Source organism: Cupressus sempervirens, chromosome 1 (assembly GCF_028749045.1).
Source record: "Cupressus sempervirens isolate cs-2001-9-10 chromosome 1, ASM2874904v1, whole genome shotgun sequence".
Lineage (NCBI taxonomy): Eukaryota > Viridiplantae > Streptophyta > Pinopsida > Cupressales > Cupressaceae > Cupressus > Cupressus sempervirens.
The window spans coordinates 532,460,437-532,478,923 of record NC_143118.1 but is presented as its reverse complement, the minus strand read 5'-3'; positions in this window follow the sequence as shown (position 1 = coordinate 532,478,923).

The following is an 18,487-nucleotide window of genomic DNA, read 5'->3' as shown; positions in this document are numbered from 1 at the left end:
GTTTATTATGTCCTCATGGTGATGAGATGTTCATGTTAGAATATGATGTTATTTATATTTAGGATTACTATTATACTTACCATGTACTTGCATGAGTTTTACATTTATGTTTGGCATGCTTGATATGGTTGATGAAGGGAGTCATAGTCACCCACTAGTCAAGATCTACATGATGCACCAATCTTCACTATTTCTCATTTAGCTCACACACACACACACACACACACACACACACACACACACGCTCATCTTTTATATAGATTTGTTGGCATCGGGCATTGACTTCCCTAAATTTCTAGGATGTGTATGCCCTATTGCAATAACTCACTAGTAAGAATGGGGATATAATGATAAGGTCCAATCCCATCCATAGCCTAACTACTTGTCCTACAAGGAGGACTTGTAATTGACTTTCAACCATTTTTTAACCCATGAATTTATCTTTGCCTACGAAGTTTAACTTTTGAGCTTTGGCCAATTTTGGTAATGTTGCTTTTATGTGGATTTGGCTATGTGATTTATTTGGTAAATGATTTAACTATAATATTTGGGTTAATCATATAATATTGAGAATTATTAACTATTATTTGATTAAAAAGAAAATATTAAAATATGAGAATATTTAATTTATTAAAAATTAATTAAATATGTGCTTAATTTAAAAGACTTAATTTGGAAGTCTAAAATGGAAAATTGGTTTAAGAGAAATTAAAATATGAAGATATTTAATAAATTGATAATTAATTAAATATGTGCTTCAGTTTAAAAGATTTAATTTAAAAGTCTAATTTAATAAGTTGCATTAAAAAAAAGAATTAATGGATTAAAAGATTAAAGATTTGACATTGCTTTATTATAACTATTTAATTAATCATACTTAAATTAGAGTTGCATTTAATAATGATCTTTAATTATTATTAATTTAAATAATAAACTATGCATTAAATAGAGCTTGCACTATTTAATAAAGTGGAGGAAAAGAAAATAAAAGAATTAAAAGGTTCTTTAAGTGTGCATGAAAGGATTAAATAATTAATCTAATTATTATTTAATAAAGTTAGTGGCTTTAGTAATTTAGAAACCCTAGTTAGGGTTATGGTTCTTTATAAGAGGGTTGGTAGTTCATTTGAGAGATACACGAGTTTTTGGGAGCAAAATTTAGAATTGGAGCAAAAGAATTGTTGAAATTTTCAAAGGGTTTAGATTTGCATGTGCATTCACAGATTGTCTCGGATTTTAGCTATGGTTTTGAGGTAGTATTTGAAAACCCATTGTAGAATTTTGTTGAAAGATCTGTCTATTTTGTGTCTTATTAGGTGCTTGCATAATGCTTATTAATTTATTGTATTGATTTTTGGATAAAGAATTATGTTGTAGATATTGAAAAGGAAAACTTATTGATCAAGAAAACTTGATTGTAGAAAATTGTAGGAAAATATAAAAAATTATTATGACTATATTCTTTTAAAACCCTTTCTAATATAGGAAAAATTCAATTATAGAAAGTTGGAAGAAAATAACAAATTGAACAGTTAGGGTTTCAACTTTAAATTTGTCATTAGAACCATGTGATTATCATGAATTTTCTAAATAAAGAGACTTGACATTTAAATACTTGTTTATTTAAATAAATATATTAGTCAAACTATCTATGTAAACATGTGTATTATTACTTTAATGCTAAACACATCTTTATGACCCAAACTAAACAAGAGAAATTTAAAGAATTAAATCACATGATCGAAAACTACATGTGTTTTCTTATATTCTATTTATAGTCTTGTGATGTTTATTTTCATGATGGTTTTCTTTGTGGGTTGTTTAATTGACCAAGTTAGGATGTGCAACAAAGGTTTTTTTGAGATTTCTATTATGATTATTTGACTTGATGTCATGGTGTACTTTATGATTTGAAATTGAGATTTATTTTTTATGATTTTTATGTTGTTGAGAATTTATGAGAACTTGATTTTTGAGAACCAATGTTATTTTAGGGTTTCCTGTTAAGGAATCAAATTTAATCAGTATTTTTTTTGGTACGTGACAATTATGATTTTTTATTTTTGGGGAGGTAGTCTAGGTGCATGTCTGTGGGAGTGGCTTGCAATGGGGATCAGGGCCCGAAGTGGTTGCTAGGGTAACTCACTGTAAGTTGTGTAATAAGTGATTACATAGTAATTTAAATATCTTGCCTATCCCTTTTCCTTAAGCTACACTACAAAGATAAGTTAAAAATGTGTGCCTCACCCATGCCTTGACTACTTGTATAGGCTAAGGATGGGAATGCAATGATACCTAGTGAGAGGTATAACTAGTTTTCCTCATCTTCATGAGAGGGTATTCTAGTTTTGCATGTGTCATGTTGAGATTTTGAGGTCTAGAGTGACTAGTCTAGGGTAACTCAATGCTTGGAGATCTAGGGTCTAGAAAAAGGCCAATCCAGGGTAACTCAAGTAGTTTGACCATGTGATGACATTCCCTAATATGTAACTTGAGTCTACTTCATGATTTTTTAAATATTTTTCATCATTGATTTACTTGTTAGATATTACTTTTGATGGTGTATTTATTGTGAGATGTTACTAATTGATTAGATGTCATTTATTGTTGATAGATGACTTGCATTGATGGGTGTCAATTTTTTATCGGTGATGTACTTATTGTTGGATGCTCTTTGACTTAAGGTGGATACCTTTCATTGACTTTATCTTGATTTGATATGGTATTATATTTGGTATCTGGATATTGACTCAGTGTGTGATGTTGGTATTGGAATGAGTGTCCTTTTGATTTTGATTATCTCTTCTTCTTGAGTAGTTTGTGTTACCTTTGAGGTAGTTTTTTCTATTAGGATTACTTTTCTAGAAATTTTTTTGATTGATTATTTGTTTGTGGATTGTTCATTATCATCCCTACATGGTGGGAGCGGAAGCTTGACTAGGTAACCTCACAGTTGGGAGGTAGTGTCTTCTTACCATTTGGGTCCCCCTCAAATCACGAGTTGTTGGATGTTTATTGTAGGAGATGTACATTTATCATTATTATTCATATATTGGAGACTTCTATTCATTTGATGTATATATGTTAATATGTATCTTATATTTGGATCTACTTGTATCTATTCTCGCATACCCTATAATATGTGCAGTGGATGTTATTAATTAAATGTATAGTGTCAAATGTACTTATGCATTTTCTTATGATATAATGTATATGTTATAATATTATGATTCATGAACATGTACTGGAGACTTAAACTAATTATTATAAATTTCTTAAATGTGACTTGATGCGAAGGAACCCTTTAGGAATGAAATTTGCATTGTAATTGCATTTGTGTATATTTCTTCTAGACTATTACTTTGATGATGTTTAAATTTTGAAAAAAATAGTTTTGTAAACTTTTTAACATATTAGATTTATTTCTTTTGGGTTCTTGTGCAGGGCATTACAATTTGTGTAAGTTCTCCTTTTATAATAGTATTATACTTATCAACTTTTGTAAATTCTCACTTTTTAGTCTAAAGATTAGATGTCACCTTGGCAAGTTTGGATTTCAAATCCATATTCTTAGATTTCAAACTTGATTGATTTTTCTTCTCATCTTCCATCAAACTTATCTTAATATTGGTAATTTCAAGTTCATGCTTCAGGATCTAATTTTCTTTATTTAGTTTATAAATTACATCATTATCTCTGATCTAATCATTTGATTCATTTTTATGGGAATTAGTAGATTTAATCTCTTTTTTAAACTTTTGAATGTAATATTTTCCCTGTTTGTACTTGTTCTTCAAACTATCTCTTTCATCTATGATTGCATCAAGTTCCTCAAGAGATTATTCTAGATTATCTTGTAATTGATCCATATCCATAGAAATACTACTCTTGTTATTAGGCCTTCATTGAGTAACTATGCTCTAATACCAATTGTTAGAAATAGGAAATACTAAGAGGGAGGGTGAATTAGTATTTTATAATTAACTAATGCCCAAATATGAATATCTTTTATAATCTTAAAACATGAACATGTGATTAGACTAAAAACTAAACATACAAATAACACAATGCAACTAATAACATCTATAAGAATTTCCCTTAGGGAAAATTTCACCCAAGATCAAGGAACTCAAGCACAAGCACAAAAATAGAACAAAAGAGTATGATCAAAATATTAATATGTATTCAATTCAATATGTAAGTACACTAGGAGTGCCTATATATAAAGGCCTCTAGAATGCTTCTAAAATGTATAGGAATTAGCAACACGATAAGGCATACAACTAGGCACATATCCACTAGGTGTGGGTTATCCTCCATTAAGCACAAGAGTAAGTATGATGATGAGAGGATAAGCCTACAAAGGTGTAGCATGCAAAATAATGTTGTAGACACCATCTGTTAAAATAGGAGTGTGAATAACTATGTTGTCTACATGAGTACTTAGTTAATTATGCAAACTCTAGTGTTGTAGACATCATGTGTTGTATTAGAGTTGCTTACTTCTATGTTGTCAACATGACAACTCATAAAAGTACATAAAATCCTAAGTGTCTCACCAAAGAAATAATAAAATAATGCATTAACCTAAGTAAACTTAAGTAAAGTGTAATAAGTAAATACTTATTTACACCAACACCCCCCCATTTGCAACTTATGGGAATGCACTTAAGCTTATAAAAGCTATGATAAAATTCAAGATGGATCTTGGCTACTAGGCCATGTTAGGTGATCATGTACATAATGAAATGCAATATCTCATAAAGCAAAGAAAGAGCAAAAACATCATGGAAAAAACCCTCCTCCAAAAAGAGAGATGAAAAAATGTATGGATGGATGGAGTAATCAAAAACCCCCCCATTATGACATACATCAAGTATATATAATAAAGAAGTAGGAGAAGGAAAAAAACCCTTAAGAGGAAAAAGTCCCCTCCCATAAAAGAGAAGAAGAAGGAAACAAGGTAGTCCCCCCCCCCCCACAAATGTAGTGTGTCGATCAATGATAGCTGCTCCAATGTAGAAGTTGATCCATGATCATTGAATAATGTTCCTCCCCTTTCTGAAGAAACAATGGAAAAGGTATTTGTGAGATTCTTTCTCTATGTGTAGAAAGAATCTTGATGATGAAAGGTATCTTTAAAACTTGCTCAGTTGTCCCTATGTTGATGTTGATAGTCACCCCTTCCAATACTACTAAGAAGAAGTACAGATCTAGCAAGGATGTATGATGCTGAACATGTGCCAAAGAATAAAGTATCTCCTCAAATGATAAAGAGACCTCTTACAACTATTATACATAAGGATCCACAATCATATCAACTTGTGAAGATTGATCATGTAGAGAATGGACCTGAGGGTCAAAGTGAGCCCTTGCAAAAACTAGAGAAGGATCTTCTTCATCAAAGAGAAGATGTAGATCATCAAGAATGTCTCCCAAATTTACTATGTGTGACATCATGAACAAACCTTCAATGTTTTTCAAGAAGTCATCCACTGATGCTAGAGCTAGAAGACAACGTGTACCATGTTGTGCTAAAGTACGTGAATTGATCATTATGGTAATGGATGAAGTATTTTCCTCAATAAAGAGAAGATGAATATCGTCAATGATGTCTCCTACATCTTCCATATGAGACTCCACGAACATTTCTACAATGTGTAGAAGGAAGTCATCCCGTGAAGTTGAAGTATGAAGACATGGTGGTTCCTGCTACACTGAATCCAAAGCATTGGTGGCTAGAATTGAATCAAGAGAAGCAACAAGAGCATTAGGAGGTGTGATCTCATCTGGAGAGGATGCAACTACAATTGGAGGTAAAAGATCTTTTGGGAATATAGGAATGTGAGGAACTCCATACATCTCCCAAAGATAGATCCAAACATCATATGGATTAGTTGACTTCATGTCCTGAAGTGAATCTGTAATGTCCATATCCATAAATAGAAAGGGTGTATGATAAAAGATGGAACCAGTGTCCTCATTGTATGAAAGTCCTTTTGCATATGGCAATGCATTATGTTGACTAAGATAAGGGATAACTAATTGACTCTATTGCTAATAGTTTTCTGGTGTCAAGGTAATTAAATATTTCTCTTCCATGATGCACTAATCAATGTACCCCCCAAAATGCAAAACAAATCAATCAACACCCCCTGCCCACCATTGTATGATTTGATGTAGGTAGTGCATGTACAAGAGGCCACTTGTAAAAAAGGACAAGATGGACTTCTAATTTTGCTAGTTACAACTACCTTTTGAGGCCTAAATCTGGCACTAAGCACTATAGCTCAAATGTACAACAATTTTGAAAAGTAATCAAAGCAATACAATGCAGAAAAGGACCTAAGTCTGAAAGTGATATTTCTATCAACACAATCCTATAATCTGATTATAGATTTGGAAAGTAGATTAAAAATTAGGAACTTCCAAAAAAAAAAACCTAAAAATGTGTCCAGATGAGCCTGTATAGAGTGTTTCAAGTTGCAAAATGTAGGATTAGATAGGTACAATCACCAAAAGATGCAATTTCTAACAAATCCATGCACCAAAAAAAGAAAAGAATAGCATCATTGGAAAGTTCAAGAAATTCTACCCAAAATTTTAAAATATCACACTTGATTTGGAGTTTGGATGATTGAGTTATGGCCTCCCAAAGTTGGACTATCAAATAAAAATGCATCTAAAGAGGGATCTGGGTAGAAAACTATGAGGTTAAATTTGGTAGTCAATCAACCATCATAGTAGTTCAAAATGGCTTGGAAATGATGGTCAGATGGTGATCAAATTTAATGTCATGTAATGCTAACATAAGCAAAAAAGCCCCCTTGTTGACATGGTGATGACATCAGCATGTATGGACATGTATGGTTTGACACATGTTTGGCCTTTGTGGGTGTATGGTCAAGTTGACTGGGCAATGTATGACTTGTCTAATGTGTCATAGTGATGCAATGATGAGTTGGCATATGACTGATGTGTGCAACTAATGATGTGTACTAACATGTGGCATGTGAGTTGGCATCTACTCTATCATTGAGGGGTTCACTGATGTGTCAAAGGAGGTGTGCAATGGTGGTGCCATGTGGAGGTGACATGTCTACTAACTACAGATGAAGATTGCCAAACTAAAGTTTGATCACAAGGGTGCCAAAGTTGAGTTGAACAACACCAAAATTCCTGTAATTGATGATGGAGACTATTTGCCAACATGGCTAGATAGAAGGATAGAGAAATGGTAGTTAGAATATGTTAACTAGCACTAGAAAAGATATGCCCAGGTGCAGGAGTTGTAACAGTGAGCCATGATACATTTTGCAGTAGTCGGGGTGCAAAAAAAGTGCCAGAGTGATGTTGTTATATCCCACACACACAATGTTGAAGGCGTTAGGGTGTTTAAAAATAATATTCCTATAGACTTAACTAAAGTTGAGCCCACTATGAGGTTGGAAGGGGTCAGGTTGAGTATAATCCGATCGGTGTGAAGTGTTCACTAGATTCTAGTTGTGATAATGCTTGCTAGGAGTATTAAGCCATTGTACTATAATAAATGCTAATGGAATATTTGGCATAGGGCTTGGGTGTCACTGCTCGAAGCCTACAAAAAAAATCTTTGTAGGACCAATTGGACAGGAAAAAAATTGAAAATTTGTAGAAATATTCTAACGGAAATGTAGAGAAAAATAAATATCGATCTAAATGAAGAAATTGAAAATCTAAAGAATGGTCATACCAGGTTTGCAAATCAGGCCTTTGGGTTCTGGTTTGCAAAAAAATTTGTCTCAAAATTGACTTTGGCCCAATGTAAGAAAATTTATAGTCAATTTTCATCAAATCAATGTTCTAGATGCAATGGCAAGGTCTGTTCTAGCTCTAGATGCTCCCAATGACTACGATACTCTAGATCTGGATTAAGGTGCTGAAGCAACAAGATGATCTTGAATGGCTATGTGAAGAGAAATTCTCCAAGCTTTGATACCATGTAAGATTTTCCTTAGGGAAAAGTTCATCCAAGATCAAGGAACTCAAGCATAAGCACAACAGTAGACCAAAAGAGTATGATCAGAATATTGATATGTATTCAATTCAATATGTAAGCACACTAGGAGTGCCTATATATAAAGGCCTTTGGAATGCTTCTAGAATGCATAGGAATTAGCAACATGATAAGTCATACAACTAGACACATGTCCACTAGGTGTGGGTTATCCTCCATTAAACATGGGAGTAAGTGCAATGATGAGAGGATAAGCCTACAAAGGTGTAGCATGAAAAATAATGTTGTAGACACCATCTGCTAAAATAGGATTGCAAATAACTGTGTTTTCTTTATGACAACTCAATTAATTATGAAAATTCCAGTGTTGTAGATATCATGTATTTAATTAGAGTTGCTTACTTCTATGTTGTCAACATGACAACTCATAAAAGTATACAAACTCCTAAGAGTTTCACCAAAGAAATAATAAAATAATGCATTAAGCTAAGTAAAATTAAGTAAAGTATAATAAGTAAATACTTATTTACACCAACAACATTATTATTTGTTAAGCTATAAGGAAACCCTAGCCAAGGGAAAACCCAGGTGGGGATGGTACCCACAAAATGATCCATTAATGAAAAATATCTTGTGAAAGATATTGACCATGTTAGGAGTCTATTACATCTATATAGTGTCTTTGTCCTTGTTAGAGAACTAGCCTTGTTAGAAGCCTCAACCCTATTAGGAGTTGGTATTACAATAAAAAAAGTATGCAAGATGATCCCACTTCCCAAACATGCAATTACAATGATATATTTTGTATGCAAAAGGAATAGATAGATAAACCTTTTGACAATGTTGATATTTGCAATATCTAATTTTTCCTTTGAAGTTTTTTCTACACAACTTCGCATATACTATACATTATCTCCTCTAACATAAGGTTTGCATCATTATAAATTGTATTTCAATGTCAAAAAAATTACAAATTCATCACACAACTTTGCATTTACAAATCTTTTCTTTATACAAAGTTATTGTGTCCAGTCAACCTTCATGTCTTCACATGTCCAAAATCACAAAAATGACTTTTGATAAGTTGGGGATAAATGTTAAAAATAATTGTTCAATTGTATATTGTCTTTGATGTTACATAAAATATCAAGTCTTTACAAATTAGTGTCTATCGATCTCACTCAGGTAGTGAAGGCAGTTTCCAGTGTCTTTCAAGCATTCTAGAGTAAAACAAGTTTACAGAAAGAATGTGTTGAGCTTCACTTTGGCACCAAAGAAAGTTTGTAGGAAGACAATATCTACCAAGTTCACTTAGGAACCAAAGAGAAGTTCACTTGGAACTAGTGTTAATCAAGCTCACTCGATTACCAAAGGAATTCAGTTTAGAATGCAGTGTTAATCAAGTTCATGAGCTTAACAAAGTTTGAAGAAAGTCTTTTTTGAGTTAGTGTTGACCAAGCTAGGTTGGCTAATGAAGGATTTTCTTGAATTAATGTATTTAGTTTGATGAATTTATTTATTAAGTCTAGCTGACTTAACGGATGAATATTGAATATTTTTAAGTTTATTCAAGCCAACTTGACTACGAAAAAGATATAAGTATAAGGTCAAGTTGTGGAATTGAAAAAGAGAAGCATGGGATTGAAAAGATAAACCAAGAAAGTGAATTGGAAGGATAGAAGAGTATCCTAAGTTGACCAAGCTGCAAAGTTTTATCTAATCAAGGAGGATCAAGTATTCAAGCCAAAATAGAGATTTGAAATCAGCAATACAGTTGCATCAACAAATAGGTCATATCATTATTACTCTTTAATAATTGTAGTAGTGTATCAAATCTCTTAATAGAGTTAGCTTAACAGCTATTTTCCAAATCCTCTAACAAGGTGAAATTTCTAGATTAAAGTGTCTAAAGACCTCTAACAAGGCCACTCCTAAAAAGGTGATTAAATACTTTAATAGGGTCACACCTAACAGTATTTTTGTAACCTTTCTCAGGGTTGGCTCCTAATAGGGCTCACTTTAGAAGAGTGAATAATAGTAACTAGTTGTAGTTGGTGGTTTTTTCCAAATTGGGTTTCCACATTGAATCCTAGAGTCATATGTTTTTGTGTTATTTTCTTTTTGTTTTGTAACTAAGGTAATTATGGTTAAGCACATTAAACTTCTAAAGAAATACTATTCTAGTGCTTACCAAGTTACATTAATTCTTAGTATTTTCCAAGTGATTTAATGCTAACTGAGTTATAATAGTATTTTTTAGTTTTAATAGAGTTTGATTTTGATTTGTATTGATATCTAAGGGATTTGGGATTTAAATTTGTGGTAACTAATTTACCCCTTCCCTCTCAGTTACTCCCCTTATATTTCCAACAATTGGTATCATAGTTTTTGGTGCTTGTGGAGAAAGTTTCAAGGAACTCATCACATCACATTTGGCAACCATTGGAGACTCAGGTCTAAAGTACCTATATTCCAAGTATGTGGTACTTACTAGAAATATGACTATTGAAGAAATTATAGAAAATAAGAATCAAAACATTATCATGATTGAAATGGTTGGTGAAATGGTGGGGTTTCTTTCTTGTAGAGCCTACAACCAAGGTTCAATATAATGTCCCTTTTCTGATTTTTCATGATATTTCCAACCTCTAATCAGATCTTTAAAATCAAATAGCTAATATCCCAAAGATCCACCAAATTCCTTAAGAAACCCCAAATCGGGTATGTTGAAAATAGTGCTAAAAGCTTCACAACTTCACAAATTATTAATGAATCTGAAAATGAAAATTTTTACAGAACTTTCAGCAGCATAACAGCCTACAAATTGACATTTCCAGATCCGTATAGCCTTTACACAACAGCTCGAAAATGTAGGACCAAAACTATGCTCATCGGGCTCCCGAAATAGCACAAAATATGCAAAAATACACCCGGAAACTCACAAATCTGCACTGTTCAGCACAAAGGCAAACTCTGTATGAGCATGCACATGGAATGGCTTCAAAATCCCATCCTTAGCCTTCCTGGAAACCTGCAAACTCCCGTTCTTGGGTCTCCTTCTCCACAGGTTTGGCAGCCTCTGAAGAATAACAAAGAATGAGCAAAAATCAAGTTCTGGAATGAGCCCAAAATGCCTCCAAAACCCTTTAAAAGAGGGCATAACTGTAACTCACGTCCAAGAGAGGTTAATGAAACATATTTTAATAATAATTTTCATTTATTAATCCAACGGTTTCCAAAGATTAACCCCCTTTTTCCGAAACTTCACTTTCTTGGGCCTACCTGCCTTAGCAAAGATTATTATATTTTAATTATTTGAAAAGGGGACATGACAAGTCCTCCCCTCCCAAACATTGCTTGTCCTCAAGCAATGGCTAAACAATAAACCAATCAATCCACCTGGATCCCAAATGTAGTCATGAACTATACTACTACCAATTAACACAGGCTCTTGCAATATCCTTTGCAATATGACCAAGAGGAAACCATAATCAAACTGACAATTATAGCTCAACCAAACTCCAAAATCACCACTACCATAGTCAAAAACCCATGAGACACAAACTCTTAGAACATCAGAATCCAAGTAAAGTGGACAAATCAAACTACCAACACAATAAATACCATCAACGCATCCCACTGGCCTATACGAAATGTACAATCCAACTCTGCAACAATGGTGAATGCTCTCAAATGAAACTGTACCAAGTATGGAGAATCCACACACTGTACAACTCCTATAGTCAACACAACTCTGCAAATCACCGGCCACTATCTCATAACCATAACTCCCATGCACTGCTGATGGTGAAAAGACATTACAAGATAAAGAGTAAGAAATGGAATCCAAACCAAATTTTCCTACCATCAACTCCTCAAAACAAGGATCAAATGCTAACTGATGTTCATACCCTGCAATATAATGTTGATTAAAAAAACCAACCTCAGTCAACAGCTCACCATGAACAAGTGATACAACCCACTGTGACTGATCACTAGCTAAGTCAGGAGATGTCATAGCCAAAGGAGTAGAATCAATAACAACACCCATTGAAGCATCACTCCCAAACTCCTGCTCTAAGTCACATATCATCAAGCTGTCAACTACAGAACCTATCACCATGTCATGCACATCACAACTCTCATCTTGAGGCATCAAATTGCCCCATAACTGATGATAAGCACTAGGAACCAAAGTACATCTCTGTACCATTATTTCATCAACATGGTCATCAAAGGTAGATTGATGAGCGTACCTCATAGTGTAATGCCGATAGAATGTGCCAATCTCAGTCAGTGGCTCAGACTGTAATCCAGATGAAACTAACTGCAATTGATCATTAACCATGTTGGAACTGACTACTACCTCCGAAGATATCACCAAGGAAGTAGTATTACTAGCAAGAACCATGCCAACTGTCGACTCACCAACATCACACATGATCTTTGATACATCTCTAGTCTCTATGCCATCAATACTAGAGGCCACCACCATGTCAGGCATACAACAATCTGCTACAACACCCAACTCAACTGAACCTGACTCTAGTGGGAATGAACCTGATATGCCAATGTTAGTATCAAGAATGGATGCATCCCCATCTCCACTGTCTCTGACAATCTCGGCCATGGACATCCTCGGATCACCAAACACCATAGCTTGTGACTGTATAGAATCAGGTAAAGACTGTAGTCGCTCTAACTCCATGGTCACCTTAGCCAAATGAAACTGTGACTCCTTCAAAGCCAACTGTGTACTCTCAAGAATCTCAGAAGTCACCTCAAGCTGCTCAGTAAGCTCACTCACCTCATCTTCCTTGGCCAACAATGCATCATATGCTGTACTGCCCCACTCCATAAGATAATCTCTGTCGGCTACCAACTGCATATAATTTTGTCTCAAAATCCAAATAGCCTCCCATAAAGAGTGGATCTCTGTCAAGGAAAGATAACTTCCTCCCTGCTCATCACTAGTAGGAGAACCCCATCCATAAACTGCTAACAATTGACGAGCAGCATCGAAATGTTGGCAAGTGATAGCAATGTCTTGGTCACTAACTCTCAACTGATTAGACACATGATGGCATTGGCTTGACTGTCTCCTACAAACCTCCTCTAATGCACTGTCTGAAGGAGTGTCCTCAAAGTTACTAGTCTCTAGAGTATTACCATCCATATCCTGTGAATCAAATCTAAAGCTCATATCAACATACGGAGTATCAAAAACATTAGCATTGCTGTCCAACTCCTCTATACCCAAGGAAACTAAGTCTTCAAAACTGCCCACTGCATCCTCCTGGATGTCATCAATGCCAATATGATCTTGGGACTCATCTATACACACTGCCAAATATGAAATATCATCAACACATTTCAGCAAGTATGGTCGACTAGATATATGAACAAAGCCCAACACCGGTGTATAAAAACTAATACAAACATCGGATAAGCTCTTGGCACAAGAAAATACAACACCGTGCAATCTGCTAATCAAATCCATGGTAGCACCCAAACAATCACTGCTACCAAAAAATGTTAATGATTTACAGTCAACTGAACCCCAAATGCCAATATAAGAATCTTGAGTCCATATCTGTAAACTAGAATTAGCTGGTAACTCAAGCAAAATCTTGACTTGAGTAATATGACCAATACCAACTAACTCCACATACCTGTCATGATGAGATAATGTAGTGACAATACTATCTTCACACACCTTCAGCTGGCGGGATAAATCATGTGAACTACTACTAGCCTCAACCTCATGTGACGAAGCATCTAACTGTGCCTGGTACTCTCTCTCAAAAAAGTCATGAATGCTCAATGTCTGCTCATCTACACCAGGTATCTCACCATCATGCACAACAACATCCTCATAATCATCATCCTTGAGGTCAAATCTATCTATCACTCTTTGACTAAAATCATCAAATGTAGTTACCTGATCATGACCTTGAGTAGTCATTCCATGATACCACCAATCATAGGCTGCATCTTCCAAGTGTAGACTTGCAATTTGAACAACATCACTCTCCTTCATGGGGTTAAGTGTGAAGAAGGTCTGTAATTTTTGTAGCCATGCTCTAGCTAAAATTTTATTTGTTCCATCAAAAGTAGGTGCTATAAACTTGCTTATTTTATTTTTGAGCTCTCTTCCACTTATGTCATGCTCCCTTTTGTACTCTTTCTTGGGCATCAAAGTGTTCATCATATCCACATATTCTCTAAAAGGAACTGAACTACGAAAGTCATCATCTAAGCCATTATAAGTAGCTCTTAATGTAATCAAGTTACCTGTAACCTCTTCCATAGGATTAATGGCTGGATTTGGTACTGGTGGCTCATCTGCAGGCAAGAAAATAGTTTTGGTTGATTTAGATGGTGTGGATTTCAGATTTCTTGGCTCCTCTGAAGTGCTCCCTTTCTCATTAATAGATGCAACTCCTTGTAGTTTTTCTGTCAATATTCGCAAAGCCTCTCTAGTTTTTGCCAAACTATCCACTGTTTGCTTCTGAGTATTTTGGATGTCTTGGAAGAATTTCTTTGCCATCTCATCTGGATCAGCCATACTTTTCCCTTCCTTGGATTTTGTACTTTTACTTTCAACTGGAGGTTTGATCAAAATTTCTTTATTCTTTTCTCGCTGCAAATATCTTTTTTCTCTTTCACTTAGTTGCATGCAACCATAAATTTTGACATGCAACTGATTAGAAGCAACATGCAACCACCAAATTCACCAAGAACTAACATGCATATGATTAGAAGTAGAATGCAACCATAAATTTTGACATGAAGCTGACTAGAAGAAACATGCAACCATAAATTATGACATGCAAAATCTGGGTAGTTGTCAAAACTGACATGCAAGATCTGGGTAGTTGTCAAAACTGACCTGCAACTTCTACAAACCCTCAGGCTGGCAAGATCATGGCTCTGATACCACTATAATGTCCCTTTTCTGATTTTTCATGATATTTCCAACCTCTAATCAGATCTTTAAAATCAAACAGCTAATATCCCAAAGATCCACCAAATTCCTTAAGAAACCCCAAATCGGGTATGTTGAAAATAGTGCTAAAAGCTTCACAACTTCACAAATTATTAATGAATCTGAAAATGAAAATTTTTACAGAACTTTCAGCAGCATAACAGCCTACAAATTGACATTTCCAGATCCATATAGCCTTTACACAACAGCTCGAAAATGTAGGACCAAAACTATGCTCATCGGGCTCCCGAAATAGCACAAAATATGCAAAAATACACCCGGAAACTCACAAATCTGCACTGTTCAGCACAAAGGTAAACTCTGTATGAGCATGCACATGGAATGGCTTCAAACTCCCATCCTTAGCCTTCCTGGAAACCTGCAAACTCCCGTTCTTGGGTCTCCCTGGAAACCTGCAAACTCCCGTTCTTGGGTCTCCTTCTCCACAGGTTTGGCAGCCTCTGAAGAATAACAAAGAATGAGCAAAAATCAAGTTATGGAATGAGCCCAAAATGCCTCCAAAACCCTTTAAAAGAGGGCATAACTGTAACTCACGTCCAAGAGAGGTTAATGAAACATATTTTAATAATAATTTTCATTTATTAATCCAACGGTTTCCAAAGATTAACCCCCTTTTTCTGAAACTTCACTTTCTTGGGCCTGCCTGCCTTAGCAAAGATTATTATATTTTAATTATTTGAAAAGGGGACATGACATTCAAGTCCCCACAAGACCATTCTCTACTGTGGATCTTAATTGAGAATATTTTTCCATTGACCCTTGGTGAAATAGTGGGGCTCCTTTCCTATAGTGCTTACAACCAAGGGTTAATAAAATTTATAGGCAATGATGGTGAGTGAGAGTGGATAGGGGAGAGGACGGGGAAGTTTGGTAATTCAAAATTCAAAACCTATACTTGGTGGGAATCCTCCAAGAGGATGGGATCAGAAGCATGGATCATAGGGAAGGAAAGTAAGGAGTTAGGGGAGTGCATAGATTGGAGATGCGATAGAGAATGGAGATGGGGACCCATGTGACAAGGGCAAAGGTTCGAACAAGTATTTTTTTCCTTCCAAGGCAGATAGGTTTGGGTACATTTGGCAAAATGGTCATCTCTTTTTGGAGTTAAACCTACTAGTAAGTCTTCTTTTCCACTAGTCAAACTACTCTCTAGTTTGGAGAAGGGTTCTTTTGTAATTGCTATTCCAAATGAATTGGTGGATCATAGCATTGTTGCAATGGCGTCTACTCTGGTTGGTAAGTTCACTGGACATAGGCCTAATATAGATATTGTTAGATTGTACACATAGAAAAAATGGAAGCTCAAGGGATAGGTCACTATAATGGTGATGGTGAAAGGTTTCATGTCTTTTAATTTTTCATGTAGTGAGGATTTGTCAAATATTTTGTGTGAAGGACCGCAGATTTTAGGCTACTCAACCCTAGTTCTTTAGAAGTGGACTTCAAAGCTAGACTTGAATGATGATTATTTTTCAAGTGCTAGTCTAGGTTAGACTTCCAGAGTTGCCTCTAGAGTTTTGGAATGAGGATGTGTTTGTGGGAATAGCAAACTCATTTGGTGAACTTCTATCAATGGACTCAAGAACGGCTTCCAGAAGAAGACCAATGTATGCTCAAATTTGTATTGAAGTTCTTGAAGGGGATGTTATGCCAAAGGTTGTGTGCTTTTATTCTAAGCTTGGAATGCATATTCAAAAGTTGTTCTATGAAAGTGGTCTTTTTGCTTATTTTCATTGTTTGAAATTAGGTCATAAGGCAAATCAGTGTCCTAAGGAAACAACTAAAAAGGGAAGGAAAACTTCATTTTTGAAATCTAGAAAGAAGAAAAAGATCTAGAAAAAGAAAGAATTTAAGGATGATCAGAAGATTCAAGAGACAGTTGTGGAAACCCCTATTAGAGGAGGGAATAACTTAGATCAAAATGGATCAAAGGTTGATAAGGATGAGGTTCTAGTTTTTTTTGGGCCTAAGATCACAAAGGTGGAAGTTCTAGTTAGGACTCCTAGATCTTCTAAAGACAAAGAGGATCCAGTTCTGTCTAGGCCTAGGATCCTAGAGGTGGAAGCCCTAAGAAGGAGTCCTAGATCTTAAAAAGACAAAGAGGTCAGCATCCTAGCAAAGAAGGTTGTTTCCTAGATCATTGAGAAGGATATCCCAGCAAATTTAGAGATGGATGGACTAGTTTTGTCTAGCTCTAAGATCACAAAGGTGGAAATCCTAGTTAAGTCTCTTGGGTGATCTGAGGCTAGAGAGAAGGAAATCCTAGTAAAGTAGGCTAGTCCCTAGAACACTGAGAAGGATACCAAAATTAATTTGGAGATGGATGGACCTCAAGAAAGTGTCTTACCAAGGAGTGATGTAGGCTTGAACAAGGAGAATTCAATAGCTACAATCCATAAGGATCGGATCCAAAATTATTTTTAGATGTAGGATCTCAACAAGTTACCACCTCATATGGAGAGAAAAGGGGAAAAGGTTTTGAATAAGGAAGTGGAGATGGGAAATTAAGAGATAATGGTGTCTAGGAAGGGTATTTAAAAGCAACAGTGAATCATGGAGATTTCTTCATCTACTCCAAAGGACCAGTCTATTTCTTGTAAGTTGGAAGAGAGATTTGGGACTATAGTGAATTTTACTTCTCCTGGTAAGAAGGTAAGGATAGATGAATGGATGGAGGAAAACAAAGGAAGTCATGTCAAGAATAAAAAGAAGAATAGTATGGATCCCTCCCTAGTTTCACTTGCATAGACTAGGAGCCATAGTAAATTAGATGTGTGAGTCAGACCAAAGGCACCAGGTAGGAAGAGTGCAAACCAAGTCCTGCAAGAGGAGGCTAGAAGGAATTTGGTGGATGGGAGCCAATGAAACATCCTAGAGTTGTTCTACTAGTCAGAAATGAAGATAATATCTTGGAATATCAGGGGACTAAATGGAGTCCATAAACATGAAGTTTTGAGGAATATGATTAGAGATCAAAGACTCAATATAATGTTGATTCAAGAGAAAAAAATGAAGAAGGATGTTCTAGGTAAGATTTCCTTCAAAAATATTATGGTTGGTGAGGCCATGGATTTTGAGGGGGCATTGATAGGTTTGCTTACTTTTTTTAATAATAAGCAATTTATATTTACTTCCTTGTATAATGAAGGTAATACTCTTTTATGTAAAGTGTTTCATATGAATACCAATGATACTTGGTTTCTTTTGAATGTCTATTCCCTAAATACTAAAAAGGAAAGGAAGCATTATTGGACAAAGCTTGGGGCTTTAGTCCAGAACAGTAATCTTAATAAATGTCTTATTATGGGGGACTTCAACACTCCTCTCACTAATGAGGAAAAATTAGGAGGTTTGGCTTCAGAGTTGGAAAGTAAGTTGGACCTTTCTAATTCCATAAATATTTTGGCTCTTTTGGATATTGATCTCAAGGGTGGAGTCTACACTTGGTCTAATAAAAGAATTGGGAGTGAGTGTATTCAGGT